The sequence below is a fragment of the Protopterus annectens genome, chromosome 2.part0, assembly GCF_019279795.1.
Source record: "Protopterus annectens isolate FY-2018-M chromosome 2.part0, PAN1.0, whole genome shotgun sequence".
NCBI classification, from domain to species: Eukaryota; Metazoa; Chordata; order Ceratodontiformes; family Protopteridae; genus Protopterus; species Protopterus annectens.
Genome location: NC_056728.1, coordinates 1,299,356,224 through 1,299,375,021, shown reverse-complemented (window position 1 = coordinate 1,299,375,021; position 18,798 = coordinate 1,299,356,224). Strand labels below are relative to the sequence as shown.

The window sequence follows — 18,798 nt, the reverse complement described above, 5'->3', positions numbered from 1 at the left end:
TACTATGCATTGATTAATTAGCACTTAAGCTATCCCAGGCTTTAAAGGACAACTACACCTTAAACACAACATTTGTTCATTTGAGTGTATTTTAGCAATAACCCATGAATGGGTGTGGGTATTGCAAGATTTATCCATGGTTGGTTTGATAAGACAAAGCCAACCATGGGCAAAACCCATGATACCCACATCCAGGAGTGGGTTACTGCTATTATACAATGAGTGTCTATTTTAGCAAATCGAAGCGGCATAAAGCCGAACACTGTTTCATCAACACATATGTGTCGAACTCCACTCCTAGGTAACCGAAAGGCCAGATCACCGATTTTTTTCCTAGGGAAAACTACATACAACACACCAGTACAAACATTATAAAGTGGGGGGCTTCGCACCCACAACCCCCAATGTGGGGGGCTGTTCCCCCCACACACCCCCTAACTAAATATACTAGCCCCACACACCCCCTAACTAAATATACTAACTCCTCCCCACACACCCTCTAACTAAATATACTAACTCCAAGATCGCACTACAGTGGGGAAAAGGGCAAATTCACAGCAACGGCCTAGGGGGAAAAAGCAAAATCGGTGATCTGGCCGTTCGGTTACCTGGGAGTTCGACACATGTGTCGATGAAACAGTGTTCGGCTTTTGCTTACCTTGCTTAAATAATGCCTTTGTATAATAGCAGTGTAGTGTTGCTCTGCCGGCTTCCGGATTTACTGCGCATGTATATGGTACATACAACCACATCCTTTCAAAGTACGTAAGAACAGTGCTAAGGAGCTGGCATAAGCAAACTGACATTGATATGATCTCTTCTGTCTTTTTTTTTTTTTTAATTATTTATATATTTGGAAAAAAGTGCGGCAGCATTCTGGGAATAATGAAATACAGTGCAAATATGTGAGGGACATTCTGTTAAAATCTGGATAGTTGAGAAGTAAGGTGAAAAGCAGAGCAATATTTGATGCTAGCAGAACTGTACTTGTACCTTTTAACTATCCGGATTTATTTTGCTAAGTGTCCCAAATTTTTTTTTTTTCTATAGGATGTCTTAATAGAAGTTTGGTCACTGAACAATAGTTGAGTGACTGGACTTTCTTTCTATTGGGGTATGCTTGATTTACAACAGGCACATGAATAAGGTGTCCAATCAGCATGCTAGTTATTGAACAAGGAGTCATTGTTGTATAAGTTCCTATATATAACAAGATTCCTTCACTATCACACATGAAGGAAGAATAACATGGCTGTTTCTTATCTTGTTGGGCATGTTTACATTCTTCCAGCTCTTTGACTCACACCAAGTTGGGTTTGCATAAAAATGCATCCTAAAAATTACTATCACAAGAAATTTAGAAGTGATAACTTTATTCAAACTACAGTAAGACGGTAGTGTACCACCCTCTAACGACCCTTCAATGTACCGCTTCAAAGACTATAATTAACCAAACAGTTTGCCAATTAAACTGCTACTCCACTAACATTAGTCATCATTTTCTAAACTGCTGGTACCATGAAGTGCTATTTAGCCATAACATGTACCAGTTTCACACAGTGACCTATTTACTTTTAAAGCACTAACTTATGTATGTAAAAGACATATGTTTCAAGCTTTTTAGCTTAGAGCACTATTTATCTTAAATACCTAATTAATTTTAGAACAATCACAATATGCTTATACAGCTGCAGCAAACACTGAACATAAGCTGTACTGCAGTTTAATTACATGGTGCATATCCTGTTGCCAGTGGCCTGGATTGTGGCTGAAAAGGGTCATGTACCAGTAACAGACATGGTTAACCTATAAAATAAAGTAAACAAATGTAAATAAATAAATAAAATGTTACTTTTTACTTCTGAGTGCAACACATTGCAACAAAATGCTGGATTAAGTGGCAGTGAAGGTTGCAGAATGGTGAGGGATCAGTTTTCTTGTAACACTAACCAGACAGCTCTGCTGCTGTGTGTTACTCACAGCTAACAGCAGTAGCAAATAAAATGACATGAAATGTGATACCTCTGGTTGACAAACTGATTGACTGGGAGAAAAAAGATCTTTACTACATTATTACTCATTTAAAAAGGCAATTTCATCACGTTCAGTAAGTGAAATAAACTTCCTTTACAGTGCCTGTAAAAAACAGCTAAGAATATATCTGTGATAGTCAGCAGAAACAGTTGCATACACTAACCACAGATTATGAAATTAAGTAATAATTCTTGAGTGCTGTAATTATAAGTGAATGGAATTAAAACCCTTAAAAAGATAGTATGGCATTATGAAGTCTTCTTTTTGTGATGCAAAGAACGTTATGGAAAAGAGAAGGTTTACATAAAAAAATCAGTACTCTGTCCCTATCAACTCATTTTGGGTTAATGCAAATTAAAGATTGGTACTAATTATTTAAAAAGCTGCAGAGACATTGATGCTGTTTATATGACTATAGATTTGATTATGGGAATGCTGATAATCATCTGGTCAATCTAATTAAGTTAAAATGTAGAAGCTTGCAGTATGTTCTGACTGTAAGATCAAGCAACCTTTGGGACATGACATGCAATGTCAGAGTTTGTTTACATAAGTAATGTGGTGTGAGGGTGAAATCCCCAAAATGAAGGATGTTCAGTGGTTTGCCCTCCCTGCAGAAATATACATTTTTAATTCTGTCGGGTTTCTGATTGCTGCCTTAAGTTGATTACAAAAACATCACTGTTTCTACTACCGACTATACAAATGCAATACTTTTTCCAGTTTCTGACGAAAGTGTCCCTTTAAAAGTATCTGAAATTTCCTAAGCCTTTGTTTACTCTGTGAAAGTTACAACAGTTAACAAAAAAGGCATGGTCAACACCTCTGGCAAAGTGACCCACAGAGATACTAATATGTGTTGTATTTTCTGTCCCTACAGTAGCTTGACCATCTGCTTCCAGGTGCAGCTCATCTTCAATATCTGCCTCTCCTTTACTGGTTTAGGACCACTGGACTGGTGAACCACCAGCTCCTCCTTCAATGACAATGGTCATACAGTATCATTAACGATGCCACAGGTTTTTCCTTCCTAACTTCCACGATTTATATATATAGTATTATGTGTTTATTTATTTCCTGTTTAGCTTGTATAGTGAAAAAATGTTATATGTCCCAATTTAATAATGTATGATACATGCTTATTAATAAATAAAACTATCATAAATTCAGAGTTTGACAGGAGAAAAACAAGTCATGCACTTACCTATAGATTCACTACCTACCAATTTATTTCAAGGTTATAGATAGTAGACTGCAGCAGCATAAACAAGGATATACCATTAAATAACCTGTAAGAGACAGCCATGCTAATTTTAGCTTGGTTACACATTCCCTCTGCTCACCTTTCTAGAAACACAACTACCCTTTTAACAAATACACCTACCACTGAAGTGACTTGTATACTACTAAATAAAAAAAAAAGTTTCAGGTACTCTGCCTGCACAAAGCGTATTAGCCCAGACATAAAAATAATGGCAAAGATGTCACACTAAAAGTTAATGTGACAAGATCAGTAACTGCAGTTACCATGTTACATGCTACAGGAGAGCTAGTTCTGGTTTTCAGCAGTTCCAGTGAAATTGCTGACACCTTGCTAAAGTCCAGACAACTAACGTCTTCTTCTCCATCAATAAATCCTACTGCTTAGAGTTGCTAAAATACTCCCCCCCCCCCACTCTTCATGATTTATAGTGAATGTCAACTTTTCACGTAGACTTTGACACCCATCCCCAGAGAGTAGGTGAAGCCTTCAATCCTTTCAAAAAAGGTGAAAATACACACACGTTCTGAAAGAAGATGGTGGCTGGTTTGCTGAGCAGGTCCAGCTCTCTACTCATAAACACAATTAAACAGACTGGTTGCAGCCATTCTATAAAACACCCTTTTCCCTGTCACTTGCATTTTAAACACCATCTTTGGTTTCAAAATTCACCCAGGAAACCATTTCCTTGGAGCTATCATCCTCTGTATAAACCATGGTTTTTTTCCTGTTGTCCTATTAAGCCTCTCCAACCTTTTTTTTCCATTTTATTCTACAGTTTTGCACAGCTCCTCCTTAAAATATGTTAAAACTGCTGACTCTTTCCAATTACCCTGTGTTTTATTAAAATGTACCCCATTTCTCCTAGCAGTTTTAATTTCCCTAAGTGTTTTAACCTGGAACACCCTCCCTAATGACCTAACCTCCTTACCCTCAATTACCCTATTTAAAACCAAACTCAAACCATACCTTAAATAACACTGGCTATGCCCCTATGCAAACCCAGACTAACTACCTCCCTTGTTTTTAGTCATTAATCTTCTTACTTGCACTAACTAAATTCATCTTTTCACTAATAATGTGTAACTTTTAGTTTAATAGTGCACTATTTTTTCATATTTTTGTATGTAAATCCATACCTGTTGTGTAACTAAGTATGTCTTTTCTTACTCATAAGCTAAAATGTAATGAACTGTTATAATTTGCTAAAACTTGGGAATGTACCTGTGGTCTGTAAATACTTTTCTGATGTGCGGAGCTTTTCTCCCCGGGCTTCCACTGAAAATGGGCATATATCCAGTTGGACCAGCCCGGTTAACAAATGTAAAATAAAAATAAATTTAACTACCTTCGGTTGTGTTCGTTTGCCAGTCATTTTCTTACAAATTCATTCATGCAGTCTAAATAAGTGCATCACTTCTCAGCTCCTTCCATTTTGTATGCTTTGACTCAGATACAGAGGACTTGTAAACTGAAGATTCATGTTCCCATGTGACAGAACCAAATCTAAGTGCTAATTCGCAAGTAGATTGTAACAGCAGCTGCCTGCATTGAGTATTCTCTTTCATGAGGGCTAAGAAAGAGCAACTCCAATGGCAGCAATATAGTGCAAACACATTCAAATCCCAAATCAGTAGCTTTTCGTTTTGTCATAAGACGTACACTTTAGATCACTCCTTCAGGAATTCCCTCTTCTTATGATGCCCAATGCCTTTCTGGAATGGAATGCTTGCTTCCAGCAAAGGCCATCAGTATCTAGTCCCCCCCCCCCCCAATCATTTCTACCTTGTTGACTCTCTCTCTCTCTCTTATGGAGACACATATGTCTTTCTTTTAACCTAGCACCCATTTGTGGAATTTATATCATTGTTCTAAGATGCTATCCAAACTAATTTCTGTGGCAGTCAAAATATCCAGCCATTTATTTATTTATTGACATTTGATTACTGGGAAAGTCCGACTGTGTAGAAGCCAATTTTTAGTGGAGGCCTGCAGAGAAAAGCTCCAAAATCTTCATTTGAATCAAAGTTTCAAATTTAATATGCTTATGATCCATACTAGGGTTACTGGTAAACTATCAAACATTTCTGATCTTTTTTTTTTTTTTACTGGCCTTGACATCACCATCACTGTTTAACTTATTTTGTTTGGTAGTGCTGCAATTGTTTTATTTCTGCTCATAATTAGCATTCACCCACTTTAATTCATGGGGAGTACTCGGGAGTCCTTCCTACTTTTTATTGCCTTCAGTCCTGTTAGTTTGACAAACGTTTAAACTATCATCTTTTAAAAGCCAAAAACAATAGGTTTACAGATGCTACAAAATACCACTGTCCTGGCAGGCACAGGTTTTCTTAGTTTTCACATAAAAGTTAAATCCCAGTTCCTGTACTGGGCAGATTAACAGTAAAAGAATGTATCCTAGTAGAAAAACCATTTAGTTTACAATGACTTAAAAATGACCAGCTCTGCAATAGTTGTTTACTCTACATTTAATCAACAGGTGTGGAGCACCTTAGCCTTAATTATGACACTAACTAGACGTTTCCATAACATATCGACTACCTGTGAAGCGAAGACACATTTTTGCAGCATGAAACTACGACTGCATACATCCCTCTCCCCTCCATGCCAAACTCGTACTCTCAATAAGCAAATATCACACAAGTTGTTTTATGGTGTCAGTATGCTTGTTAATGCCCTGGATGGAGATTTCTAGCATTTCTGTAACTTTATACTCCAGTAACTTCTACACAGGTCCTACTCTGTTAACCTAACACACTACATTTAGTGAGGTATAACTAGATGGATCTACTACCATCAAATCACTTACCTTCTCTTCTTCTCATTGTCTACAATGGTCTAGCTAGTCCCACGGCAATTCTTATCTGTCCTGACTTCTCCTTTTAAGACCATGCGCTACAGATAAGAACAATGCAAACAGCAATCACAGTTTTAGTAATCTAATTCACTTTTTTCAGATTACTACAACTGCAGTACTCCCTGCACCATGTTTCTTTCTTTTTTTTTTTAATTACAGTGTTTGTGATGTGGTGGAAAAACAGATATGGATATCTCATCAAATGAGCTGAAAGCTGTTTTACACATCAATGAGAGTTATTATTTCACGGAAAAAGGTAATAAAAGTGTTGACTGGTGCTTAAACTTTTGTGTCTGCTCCAATTCCAAGAGTTCCTTATAAAAACTAAATCATTAAAGTCTGCTTCTTTTCCTGACAGCATTAGTCTATGTGAATGAGTGAGATTTTTTTCCTGAAAACATGCATTTACTTATGCCCTTCGATTTTTGCAGGATAGCACCCTAGCATGATTTAACTATACTGATATGCAGGTCCACCAAGATAAAACAATTCCAGACAAAAAGTAGACAATTTCATATCAAAGGACAAACTGCACCGAAAACCAGACCTTTTACTATATGTGGTTTGCTTACAGTTAAGAAAAGCAGAAACATAGACAAAATTATGATCTACAGACTGGCAGAGAGTGAGGGAGTCAGTCCCTTAATAAAATTTATGAATTTAAATATAGAAACTCAGAATTCATACACCTGAAACATGATTTAGTGTAACTTCCCTCAAAAATAAACCAAGCTCTTCAGCAGATGTGCACAGTAGTGTACTGTATGATATACATAATGTCTTGAAATGTACTACTTTACAGTACTCACTAACCAGGGACTGAGGCCATGAAGCACACTAGCAGAGACTATTGCTAAATAACAGTATTTCTCTGTATCTAATGGCTCTTCTTAGTCCTGGGTTACCAAGCATTTCTTGAATACTTCTGAGGTGACAGTGATACTCTCTCTGAGAATCTCCCTTTCTGCATATTACTTCAACCTGTATTTATAAAGCAGAAGACAGGAACCTCTCATTGTTCTGGCTGTAGTCTGTACTGCTTCCAACCTTTCCTTATCATTTAAGGAAAATTAGCAGTATTTGCACACAATAGTTGTCATCTCAGTTAGACGTTGCCCGTTCGATTCACAGTTAGAGCGTCTTCTGTGTGGTGACATGCGTGAATGGGTGTTCCTTCGTTGAAGATTGTGCGTTAGGCCCAGCAAGCCAGCACGTAAAAATCTACTGCCAATCATTAGCGGACCGGAGTTCCGCTGTGGCGAACCCTAACCGGGAAAAGCCGAAAGACACAAACCAACCCCTAGATGCCAGGACATCTACAGCACACTGTACAATGGTAGAAATAGCTCCTTTCTCCTGTCTGCAACTATCTACGTGCACAGCTCACACCTTGTTAACTTTGTGTATGGTTCTCTCACCTTCCGCAGACATCTTCAAATCATTCAGTATAACCAATTAAAGGACACTTCCCTTTGTGGTCTTCCAAGATATCTTCTCCTGACCAAAGGCCAACCTCCCCGATATTCCTGCATTTCTCAGTTCTGTGCAACTGTCACCTCACTGAACACTGCTGCAACTTCAGCTGTTCCTAATTTAACATTTCCAGGTCACAAGTATGTCAGACCTAGGTCATCAACTGGAAGCGTACATGGGAAGCAATAAAATTGATTCATATAGAGTATATAAAGGCAGTTTCTGTGAATGCAAATAACGTAAAACAAAACTGCTAAAAACCACTTTCAGAAAATAGATCATTTTTTTCCAAGGGAACCCCCCAATTCCATGTACTGGCTTTAAGCACAGTCATGATTTGCACTACTGGCACTGCCATAAGTGTCAGACATATCTGTTGGGTTCCCCAGTAAACTCCCCTGTCAAATATCACTTTCAGAAAATAAATAATTTTTTCCAAGGGAACCCCCCAATCCCATGTACTGGCTTTAAGCACAGTCATGATTTGCACTACTGGCACTGCCATAAGTGTCAGACATATCTGTTGGGTTCCCCAGTAAACTTCCCTGTCAAATATCTGATAGACATGCCACAAAGGTTTATCCCCACACTGATCTCATAGTATCCAAACAATGACATTGTCTTTTCCTGAAGAACAACAGTTACCATCACACATGGATTCTTGGTTTCACCCAGAACACACTAGCAGCAAGCAATCGGTTTATTAAGAAACGAAGGCCTAGACACATCAGCATAATTAAGTGCTCCTTACTGTCTACTATGCACATGATCCATACCGCTCAACTGTCCAGATTTTTGCCTCACACTTTTGGTCTGTTCCTCATAGAATTTGTGGTTTGCTGGCAAAGTACGGAGGACTGAAGTCACTAAAGAAAGGCATACATTTGAGATGCAGACTTGATATGCTTCCAAAAATGTATGGTAATACAATTCCTGTTAGCTACCTATGTTCTATGTTCTAAGTTCATAACAGCAACATTTAAAATATGTTCCTATTGTTGGCCTTTGTCTCAAAATTATTTTAGGCTTTGTCCAGAGTTCTTGTACTAAGAGGTTGATAGGTAAGGCATGATCTTATAAAAAACAATCATATTCAAAGGACACAATCTTTCAGAAAAATGCAGTGCACCATTTTAGTCATCCTTAAATTTTTGTGTGAACAGTGTAAACAATTATTTATTTAAGTTTGATGACCGGGGAAGTCCACTGGGCCTAGAAGAGCCAGTTTTCAGTGGAGGCCCAGGGAGAAAAGCTCCAAGAGCTGCAAGTTACATTTACTTTTACAAAGGACATTGTCTATACAAGTTCATTAACAAAAATTCAAATAATGTCCACGTTAGTAATAAATTTCAAATAGGTTCCATGTTATTTACAACTAGGGTTGCCACATTGTAAATAAAAAAAGACAATAATTCAATACAGACCTTTCAATATTTAACATAAAGTGAAGCTTAAAAGTTATAATTCAACTGTAGGTGTACAATCTTCACATATACATACCTGCTAGCTATTGGTGGGTTAGGAGAAAGGAATATGCAAGGAGAGGCAAAAAAGTATAATTGACATTGAATAGTACAGTATCTGAGAAATATGAAAAACAAGTAGGTAGACTGGAGAGTGTACTGTCAATTTTTTGAAAGAGGTTAGCTGTAGGGGGTTGATTATGAAGGGATGAAATAATGTTAGAGGTAGGTGGGTGAGTCAGTGAGAGGTAGAGTGGGGAGATAATTATTTCATAAAGGTCTTGTCTCACATTATTCTCATTTTACCACAAACTTGTGTGATTTGTTTTAGCATCTAACATTATCAAAACCCTGAAATCTGTTTTTGAGCCAAATATCAAAACTTGTGTTAATCACAGACAATTTTATGTATTTAACATCTAACCAGGTGAGCGTGCTAGTCTGAGGACGTTTTTCAGGTACGACAATTTGTGAGTGCCGAACCTACAAGACACTCACAAATCCACCCTGATGGAGCTGCTATACATCTGCAGGACAAACACGAACATCACCAGATTTAGGGATTTAAACCTAGTCAGTGCTTCAAACAAAACACTCTGGAGAGACAGATATGTGTCACAGAGATTAACCCTTCTTTGGAACAGACTTCCTATGCACATTAAACAGAGCCCTTCCCAAGCCCTCTACAAACGCAGTTTGGATCATTGGATGGGGAACTGTAAATTCATACCTGAGGTAGTGCCTATGTCACTTATGCACAGGGGCAATCTGTAAAACACTCAAGGCTGACGCACAAATCCGTGCCACATATTGGATAAAACTGGGTTATACTGACTATGCTTGTAAAGGCTCTTAAGCTATTCCTAGTAATCTCCTGTGAACAACCCATGAATGACCCAGGCGAAGGCAAATACATCTAACAGACAAAATACAAAAAAGTGTAATATTTTAAATGAGGAAGAACAAATGCCAGCTTGTAAAATGCAGTACAATTTACAATTTATTGCAAGTTATTATACTTACTGAATTAACTTGGTAAGACTGCACTGGAATGGAGAGCCAAAGGAATACACAGTAGGCACTAAAAGTTGTTTAATCTGGTCTAAAACACTGCTTTCTCAGTATGTTCATGGAAAGTGTGTGCAAACAAATGTAAGTCTGGTGAAACACATAACAGCATTGATTTTTTACCAACAATTGCTGTCAGTCTCAAAAGTTTAATTTCATCCAAATAGCTGCACAGACTAGACTGCATCATATGCATTCTTTTCTTACTACGGACCTGCTGCAAGCCAAAGAGGAAACAAATGCCTTCAGGATAGCCACCTCCCTACTCCATTTCTGGAGACAGAAACATGATTACATTCTTTCCTAAACAACCCTGAATAATTTGTTAATACACAATAAGGAAGCCATTGGTGAATAAAGCAAATCTGAAAAAATACTGAACTATGGAAGATTAGTTATCCCACTACTGAAAAAAATAAATGCAAAATCAATAACATTTAACATCCGTATATCTTTTTACATATCATAAATTAAGAAAAGCCATGCTGAGTTTTTATTTTACTTTTACTGTACTCTAAGCTAAACTGTTACTTTTATTGTACTCTGCAAAACAGGCTGTTAATTATGCAGAGTACTAACATATGAGTAGACGTCAGACTAACTTTACAGTAACAAAGAAATGTATGGAAGATGCTCATTCTAACAAGGTCTGACAACTAATGTCTTAGGATGAACTTTTCCTATCAACTAACTTACCAACAATTCTAAATCACTGGTTTTATTGACCTCAACATCAAAGGACACCTGGTATGTCCTTAAGGGGTTATTTGCATATATCTCATGGGGCTCCACTACAGGATATTTAAGGTATTACACTGTGAAGACTAGCAAGACTGGGTCTTTCTTGCAGTTTTTACTGACTGGATTAATTAACTTCTTACACATTGCAGGGAGTTTTGTGGGCTACATTTTCAAGAGCTAAACAAATCAAAGCTGACAAAACGGTGTCTTAGCCCCAACAAGTCACAGAACTGTCAAGACTCACAAAAAAGAAAACAAATTAAAGAGGGTAAACTTTGCCCACCTCCTGCAGCTGCAACACTGCATCTGCTGTCTGTCATCTATAATTTTAGGTCATCCCTAGATGTAAAAAATATATATGGCAGAGGAAAGACTCCATCATACATTTAAACCAACAAGCCGTTATGACACCTGCATTTCTTAAATGAACACAATCTGCTAACAGCAGGTATACATAAATCAACTAAATGGAAATTAACTTTAAATTTTCAGCCTGCCTGGCATAGGGTTACCACCTGTCCCACTTTGCGAGGGACAGTCCCTCTTTGGGAAGTTGTGTCTTGACAAACAGTTTTAAAAATGGCAAAAGTTCTGAGATTTTAGGACAAAATTATTTCCTATATTTTATGTAATAGTTGCATAAAACAGTTATTCTGTATCTAGAATACCTAAATGTTATAAGAAACTGAATAAGCAACTAAAATGCTACAAGAATAAGCTTTTATGTAGGCAAAAAAGTTAAGTTCTGTCCTTTGTACTGACCGTGGGTATGTGTCGGCCTGTAAAATCTGATGTTTGTCCCAAAAATGTACCACTTTGGCCATTGGAAAAGGTGGCAACCCTAGCCTGCCTAGTTACAGTTCAGAGACCCAAATCACCTACTCAGTATCTAACTTTACCTATAGAACTTCGTTCAACTGGATCGAAAGGAGAAATACACACACACACGTGTATGTATGTCTGTACTGAAACGTTTGACAGCAGTAAGAGGTAACGCACCTACTATAAGAATTTCAGGAATTGGTCAACAAAACAATTCTTGATAGTTTCATGAGGCGCCCTTTTAACCAAATCTGCTCCCCCATTTACAGACACGCAAATCACAGCAGCAACATTACAACAGCTGATGTCACCACTAGCAAGCACGAACAAGCAGACACAACCAACGCTATATAAATACACCAGCAGTGAACTATTACCGGGAAACGAGCGGTAATAGTACATTCAAATGACAACACTAGTTTCAATGATTCATTAGGTTTCTTGTCACAACAGAAAATTTAGCCTCTTGAATGTTACAGGAAGCTGATGACGTTATTGTACCAGCTACTCATATGGGCTCAGTTTCACTGTGGAGATCAGCCGCAATTCAGGCGTACATTCCCCCTCATCCACTTATTCTGTTACTGACGCGAAATAATCTGTTACAGGGTCAATTGCCGAATTCCAGATATACATTATATATATATATATATATATATATATATATATATATATATATATATATATATATATATATATCACAAAGCTTTGGCACAAATACTCCCACCTCATCACAAATTTACACACGGGCATACTAGACATACACGTATGTATACATATGCATACCCATACACACACACTGCTTTAGTCTGTGTGTGTATATGTCTATTAACACATAGAAACACACGTACATCTTGAAAATTTTACATCAGCCCTCACATTTGTCACAGTTTTCCATTCCTTGTCAGTTTAAGACAGTTAAGTTCTACAACACACGGACTGCCACCCCTTTCTCCACGACCCCCCCCCCAAGAAAAAAAAGACCTACATGGATGCGCTGTTCAAGCGCTGTGTGACGGTAATACCCCGATTAAATATGTAATTTATATTTATAAGCCCAGACAAGCATCTGCATGCTGTCTGGTCAAGGAGCGACGTGCTTGCATATGCACACCCGTTCCGTCATTTAACATTAGTCCCCCTTATACAAGCACCACACCTACCCCAAGGCAAGAACCCCCGTCCTTATTAACAGCAGGACTGGGTGGACAGGTAGGATGGCAGAATCCGTAGAGGCAAAGACATTACCCCAAACGTAACAACTCAGTCCTACCCAGTGCCACCGTTGCAGCAGAACGGCTGTAATTTAAACACACTGCATTCCAAAACCAACAGAGGCAATAATAGCATCAACGCCCTCTCCTGCATCCATGCATTAACTAAGCAGCAGAGCAGACCCTTGTCTGGGAGTCCATTTGCAGGACTGCAAGGCTGCATCACTCACCTCGACGTTGAGACTGCCAAACCGGTACGTAGGAGCTGCCGCTATGTACTTGTAAACTCCTAGCTTAACCACAGTGCTTTTTCTTCTTCCAGATGACAAGCTGGAACCACTAGATGTTGGTGGACGCTCCGGAACTGAAAGCCCCCCTCCCGCAATCACGGGTCTCAGACATAACCTCAGGAAACAATTCCTGCCTTTCCAGCGGTATGGGGAGTACAGAAATGGAAGTCAGGACAACGACCCCAGGCGGTCACTGTGCTTATAAGTCTTAAATGGCTTGAGGGGTATGAATTAGAAACGTTAAAGAATCTAAACGAATATGTTACATTATATTACTATAGTTCTTAGTCGTAATATTTAAATATATGATTTTTTTAATCGTTAAGAGCTAACCCATGCCATTTATAGGCCGAAAATATTCCATAATGAGTGTTTATAGATATGTGTAGTTTTATTGTAAGTTCATTTGTGAATAATAGATACGTACACCAATGCCTTATGATCCATAATAATGACCTTTATAGCTTGTATATTGCTTGTCAACTTTTTTTTTTTTAGTATATAATGTAGTTCCGTCCTTTGGATGGGACGTAAACCGAGGTCCCCCTGAGTAGGTGGTAGCTCAGCTGGATGTAAACGATCAAATCCTATGGCACTTACCGAAAATAGTAAAGGGGACGTGTCCCTAGTCGTATCACATCGGGTATAAAAAAGGGAGCAGGGAAAAATACAAATGAGAGTCTTGGGGATACTGGCCTAGTGGGATCAACCCGATTTACACAGAGTAAATAAATAAAATACATTTCTGGTAATACTTGTTTGAGTTACATCTTTCATTTCAATCCATTAAACTTGCTCTTCACATTTTTTGTTATTGTTGACATACCTCTCAACCTTTTAGCACAAGACATCTTAACAAGGCTTAAAGTAATGGGGGGGGGGGGCGGCAAAGGCCCAAAAATAGGGACATATTTTAAATATTGTTCTTATAAACTTGGAAAGTTGTTAATAGCAGGTTTTGTATTAGCATTATTTTTGAAATCTGAAACTCAAATGTATGTTATTATTTATTGACTTAGTGCTCAGTGATGTTCCTGAAAACCATAAATTTTACGAGGAATACACCATAAAAACGAAGAAAAAATTTGAACATTCTGTGAAAATCTGAACAGCTGAGTAGTGTGTTATTTCCTGTACTCTGTTATGTAATTTGTCTTTGCCATTTTGGTCCCTGTGGTTGCTGAAAAGGGTCCCTGGACCAATTCTCTCTAAATAAAATAACACATCTGGAGGGGTTGTGCTGTTGTGCTCTATCTTGCAAGCAGGTTTTACATGCATGGCTTGAGTTTGGTGTGGGTGTGTGTGTGTATACACACATATACAGTTATAAATAAACAGACATGTGCATACATATATATATATATATATATATATACATATATATATATATATATATGTATGTATATATATATATATATATATATTCATTCATTGTATTTATTTAAATATGCACATATATTTTATAAAACAGCTGCAATATGTTAGCAATTTCTCCACCTGTTTATGGCTTTTAATACCATACTCTCTGTATACGTAACATGTCTGGATAGGAAAGTATCCTTGCGCAATTGATATAGTACTACATTACCTGGTACTGGAAGCAAATTTAAATATATTTTAAAGTTTTTTGCATGATTCCATTTGCAGAAGGGGGACTGGAGGTGTCATGTAGATTTCTTTTTAAGTGATAATATATATTTGAGGAAAATGCAGCTGAACTTGAAGTAAAAAAAAATTAATGACAGCAAGAGTATTTGGTTCACAGATACAAAGTCAGCTTTATGTAGTTTCTCTTTTTAAAGTCCATATTTTATTTTTGTTTAATTTAATGCCTTTTAATACACCTAGCTATTAGGTGTGGCCAGCTATCTTTCTATCTTAGTACTTTAGAATATGTGGTATGTGTATTGTACAGTTTATCTAGTTTCATAGTACCATACTCAACCTGAAGACACTGAACATAGGTACAAAGACAAATGAAAAATAGGTACATGCAGCAAAAGTATGAACATCTGATTGGCATAAAAATTGAATAGCAAATTGTACACAACTCTTCCCTCTTCCAGTAGAAATGTAGGATTCTACTCAACATACACATTTTAATAAAAGAGCGACAAAAATGATGGAAAGATATAAAAATAAAATATAATGAAAAATATAAGTTTATCAAAGTGACAGTATAACATTTGTAGAATTGAATAAACTGTATTACAAAATTGTAACACACAATGTCGTTTAACTTTGCTTCTAAAAAGAGAAATGTAAGATGCGGGCCCTCTTTAAATTACTGTATTGTTTTCTGGGTACTAGACAGCTTTGGAAATCACATGTGATGGGGGGGGGGGTTCAGAAAATTGTGTGAAGGGGTAAATTAAGCCTGACAATATCGAATTACCTCCAGAAATAGGTACATCATGTGCAGGGTTAAATCAGGCCTGAAAATAGCTACATTCCTCCAGAATAGGGACAATTGAGAAGACTGCATAGTGCATTTTTGTTGATGACAGCATGTTGGATGAACATGGACCATGCCATAATATTTTTCAATTCAATTTATATTTAGTTTAGTTACTGCATTTTTATGCTTCAGTAAAAGTATCATGGTCTTAACTAGTTTTACAACACTGAACACTGACGGGAAACTTTCTCTTCTGATCGCAGAACATTGTGTGTGCCACCTTTATTAAATCTCTTTCGAAACAGAGAGAGAACAAGACCTATGCCCCAACCCACATAATGATTTCTGTACTTGGCCACTGATCATAAATGTAATAACCTTTTTCTGACAAATTGTGTTAAATTCTAATATGGACCTCAGGATTTTAAACAATTGATTTGTGTAGGATGCTTTCAAGATGAAATACAGTGAACACCATTTTTAATGACTATGTCAGGGGGCTGAAGAATTTCTGTTCTCTGTATGTATTCTTTCTGCTCATAGCAGGTTTGTGAATTCTGTCTAAGTCACTGTCAGTTTAAACCAATGCCCTTTAACCTGTTGGCTGTGACCCGCTAACCATTCACCATGTACTTGTTTGTGGTTGCATCAGGAGAGTATAGAATTATAGATCCTGGAATATTTAAACCAGTGCAAATCTATTTTAATAACTGAATCTCAGGTCATGCTACATATTATTTTAACCAATTAGGCTACACTGGAAAATAGGGATAAATTGGCAGAATTTCTGCACATGTGTATTACAAGTATAAATTACATAGATTTCTATAACCTCCATGATTCAAGCTGATAGTTGAGTAGGTATACAGTCTCCAGCAAACTACCAAAGAATTTACTGTCACCTACCCATTTATCTACCAGTTTCTTTTTAATTGCTGTAATGAATTACTTGTTCTTAGATGTAGTTTCATAATACAATCACAGACTGGGTGACAGACTTGTCTCTCTTCCTTGTCAAGTTAATGTACTGCTCATAAGTCATCGTTGTATGCTTGTTATCACATAGATGGTTTAAGATATTCACAGGAAGGCCAAGTAAACAACATCAGTGTAAGTCTTACAGTCTAAATATGTATTTCTGCTGATTATGTTGTATGAGATTTAACATTTACATGTAACATTCTAAGTCGGGGTGGCCACGGTGGTGCAGCGGTTAGCGTTGCCACCTCACAGCAAGAGGTTCTCCGGTTCGATCCTCGGCTGGGGTGCCTTCTGTGTGGAGTCTGCATGTCCTCCCTGTGGTCACATGGGTTTCTTCCGGGTGCTCCGGTTTCCTCCCACATCCCAAAGACATGCTGTAGGTGGATTGGACACTCTAAATTGGCCCTAGGAGTGAGTGCATGTGTGTGTGTGTGTGCCTTCTGTGGAAGGTTGGGTGCCGGGCTGGCATCTTGACACCGTAAAACTCCACTGCCAATCATGAGCAGACAGGTGATCCGCTGTGGCGACCCCTAACCGGGAAAAGCCAAAAGAAGAAGAAGATGTAACATTCTAAGTCTGTCAGTGTAGCTGTTATTTTTGAGACATGGTATTCTGTGCATAAAGTTACACTGAACCAACTCCAGCATATTAATGTCTCTGCTACTGTGAGAACCCAAGACAGAATTCTGTTCAGCAAGTCGTCATATTAAAGATAAAAAAAAAAAACGAACATCAAAATGGAGTTGCATGATGAAACAGATTTATTACAAGACTAATAATTTTAATGCCCTGTCTGTAATCTATGGTACATGGTCTGCAAAGGGCAAGAAGGTGTTAATAGTAATGCCTAATACACACTATGCTTCTATCAAAGAGTGTCTAGCTAGTCTCAGAGGTCTTATAAATGTAGGAGGTCCAAAATAACTGAAGTTGCCTTTGTTGTGTTAAAGCTTAGAACAAACTTTCTGCTTCATGTACTTATTTCCCCTCAACTATTGGTTTGTCATATCAAAATCTTTTTTGCAATGTTATCATAGCTTCCAATTTGCAGTCCTCTGCCTGCTTAGATATGCATTACATATGCATACATGACATAACTTTGGAAAAGTTGAAAATACATAATTAAACAAAATACTGTCAGCCAGTTAGTTTTCTCCAGCCATGATACTGAAACCATAATCCTTGATATTTGCATCATTAGACATGCTCCCATAATCAGAATTATTCCATGTTATGAAAGCCAGGGATTAATGTTAACTAACATCTTCTGTTTTAAAATTATTTCTTCACTCAGGATGGGAGGCATCCTACAAGCATACTAGGTGACTGCAATTATCCACAAATAGATTGGGCAAGGTATTCCAACAAAATCTCACTATGAACTGATTTGATTTTTACGAACAAAGATTATTTTATCAACTAATTTTCTTCCCCAGTCATAGAGAAATACCATGGATTTGATCTTTGCAAATACCGCAAACCCTGTTGCAAACATGGAAGCTTTACAGAAACTAGGTATATCTAACCATTGAGTGTTATATTTCACCTTCTCGAACATTACTAAGATAAATGCTAAAAATAATTTTTATGATTACAAAAATGTAAACTTGTAGGAATTAATTGTATACGATGAAGACATTAACTGACACAGAGAGGTGTGCCAAGTTACTAGAACTTTGTCTTTATACATTAAATAAAATTGAAAGAAAGAAATAAGTACTCAGAATATTTATTTACTTCTATGGTGGAATACTTAATTTAGAAGATTAGATAGATGAAAAATCTCAGACATGATGTACAAAAAGACGTATTACTACTGTAAACAAAAGGAGGCTAAATTTGGCAGCCATCACATTTAAAACAACAATCCTTTTAGTTAAACAGAAATTTGAGGAACAGTTGGTGACAAGAAATTACAGCAAAAAGGGTTACTATAAATATGTTAAATCTCAAAATCAACTGCACATACCTGTTGGACCGCACTTGTAGAATTTTCTGCTGCTGTTCACCTGATTATCTTTTGTTACAAATTTGTAGGCATTATTTTTCTGAGGTGACCTTGTGTATGAAATATACCTTGTGTACAACCACCTATGATCTGGGGAACTCTATCTGCCCTATTATAAACACACATCTAGTTGTTAAGCCACTATTTAAGGTTAAAGAGACTGC

General features: G+C 37.3%; 1 protein-coding gene across 7 annotated transcripts in view; it reads right to left on the bottom strand.

Annotated features, from left to right (window-relative positions):
* The window catches only part of LOC122793454 (amyloid-beta A4 precursor protein-binding family B member 2-like), a 1,559,346-nt gene extending 1,545,949 nt beyond the window's left edge, over positions 1–13,397 (bottom strand). For 4 of the 7 annotated variants that reach the window (XM_044061470.1, XM_044061469.1, XM_044061476.1 and 1 more), the window contains exon 1: positions 13,188–13,396. The gene's annotated coding sequence lies outside the window, so the exon portion shown is untranslated. Of the gene's footprint in view, positions 1–13,187 lie in introns of all 7 variants that reach the window. The other 3 variants (XM_044061475.1, XM_044061477.1, XM_044061473.1) reach the window with 2 other exon arrangements.
* Between the last annotated feature and the right edge of the window lie 5,401 nt (positions 13,398–18,798).